This window comes from Rattus norvegicus, chromosome 6 (assembly GCF_036323735.1).
Source record: "Rattus norvegicus strain BN/NHsdMcwi chromosome 6, GRCr8, whole genome shotgun sequence".
Lineage (NCBI taxonomy): Eukaryota > Metazoa > Chordata > Mammalia > Rodentia > Muridae > Rattus > Rattus norvegicus.
Genome location: NC_086024.1, coordinates 77434238 through 77436454, shown reverse-complemented (window position 1 = coordinate 77436454; position 2217 = coordinate 77434238). Strand labels below are relative to the sequence as shown.

At 42.2% G+C, this 2217-nt stretch overlaps 1 pseudogene; it reads right to left on the bottom strand.

Moving 5' to 3' along the window:
* Positions 1–1676: 1676 nt before the first annotated feature.
* LOC120093497 (U4 spliceosomal RNA) lies at positions 1677–1856 on the bottom strand (annotated as a pseudogene).
* Between the last annotated feature and the right edge of the window lie 361 nt (positions 1857–2217).

Sequence of the window (2217 nt, the reverse complement as noted above, 5' to 3'; positions counted from 1 at the left end):
TTTGGGGTTAATACTGACGACAGGTGCCTGGTACATCACATTTATTGGTTATTCTTGGTATACAAATTCTTTTCCTTTTATACTGAAAATATTTCTTCATAACAATATATTCTGATTACAATTTCCCCTCCCTCACCTCCTTCAAGAGCCTCCCCACTTCCCCACCCAACCAACTCTATGCTGTTCTTTGCTCTCTTTAGAAAAAAAAAGGGCATGTTAAAAAACAAAACCCAGAATTATTTTGAAGACAGGAAAAAAAGAGCACATGCAGGTATACATGCACACGCACAAACACACACACACACACAGAGTACACATATACACAACCTATAAAAAACATAAAATAGGAAACTATAGTATATAAGCAAAGACTTGTAAGGTAAACAAAATACTCAGACAAAGCAATATGAGGCAAAAAAAAAATTGCAAAAAATACCCTTGAGTTCATTTTGTGTTGGCCGTCTACTGGTGGGCTTGGGGCCTGCTCTTAAACGTGCTTTGTATCCCCAGTGAGACCCCATTAGAGAAAACGACTGTTTTTCCTTTGCCAGCTGGAAATCACTTGGAGATAGTTTCCTGGTTAAGGATAGAGGCTCGTGTTTACTTCCCCACTCAGCACGGGAACCCTGTGTGGCTTGAACCTGTGCGGGCCCTGTGCTGCCATGGCCTCTGTGTGTTCATAGATGTGTCAGTTCTGTTTTGTCTGGAAGACACACTTTCTTTGGTTTCTTCATTCCCCACTGGCTCTTCTGTTTCATTTTCTGCAGGGTTGCCTTTGTCCTGAGGGGAGGTTCAATGAAGACATCCCATTTAGTGCTGAGTGTTCTGAAGTCCAGCACTCTCTGCACACTGTCCAGTTGAGGGTCTCCATATAAGCTCACATCTACTTCCAGAGGCAATTTCTCTGAGCAAGACACTGATCCGTGGGTATAGCTGAATGGCGTTAGAAGGCATCTAATCGTTATATTCTTTTGGCTGAACAATAGTATTTGGTTATCCCTTCTATCTTTGGCCTATTTAGCGTCAGGTCCTTGGCCACCACAGCAGTGTCAGGCCTGGGTTCCATCTCACAGAGTGGACCTTAAATCTGGTCAGATAGTGGTTGGTTACTCCCATAATTTTTGTGCCACTAATGCACCACTGTCCCAGGCAGGCAGGTTACCACTGTAAAGGACTTATAGCTGGGTTGGTGTTTACCTTTCTCCTCTGGTAGCATGTAGAGTGCCTTCCAGTGCCATGAACACTAGTCATTAGGAATATAAATCTGGTCAGGCCCCACCTTGACTTCTCCATGTTCAGTGAAATATGTGAATGTTTTCTTTGGCAATGGGAACTTATCAGGTTGTAGAGAACAGTTTGGGGATTTCCATGGTGACTAACAGTTTAATTAGATATAATCTACTCCTGGCGTGGGAAGTTATATTTGGTGCCAAGACATGTCTAGTTGGGGTGTTTTCGTAACACTCCCATTATTTGGTGTCTCCATTTAGAGTTCTTTCATATATGTATGTATTTTAAGAAGCTTCTACTGTTGTAAGTTTCCATATGACCCCTCAGATAGCCCTTGGTGTTAACCGTCCTTTATATTCCCTTCCTTACCCCTCTTCCCTACCTCTGTGTGTAACCCTCCCATCCCAGGCTCTCCCCCACCTCTCTATAACTGTAAATTCTGTTTCCCTTCCTTAAGAGATCCTACCTTCCCCATAGTCCTTTACTTTATGCCTAAGCTCTGTGGTTATATGAATATAGTCTGCCTACTGAAGGCTTAAAGGTTGATACCCATAAGAGTTTTCAATTAGCAATAATCGCGCCTCGGATAAACCTCATTGGCTACGATACTGCCACTGCGCAAAGCTGATACCCATAAGAGAATACATACCATATTTGCCTTGGAGTCTGGGTTACCTCACTCAGGATGATTTTTTTTCTAGTTACATCAACTTAGCTGTGATTTACATGGTTTCAGTTTTAACAACTGAATGATATTCCATTGTGTAAATGTACCACAATTTCCTTATCTGTTCATCTGTTGATGTACATCTAGGCTGTTTCCTAATTCTGGAGATTATGAGTAGAGTAGCAATGGACATGGATGAGTAAGAGTTTCCCTGTAAGATGTTCCCTTTGGGTACATGTCTAAGAGTTGTGTAGCTGGATAGTAGAATAGATCTAGTTCCCGACTTCCTGAGGAACCGCCATACAGACTTCCATCATGGC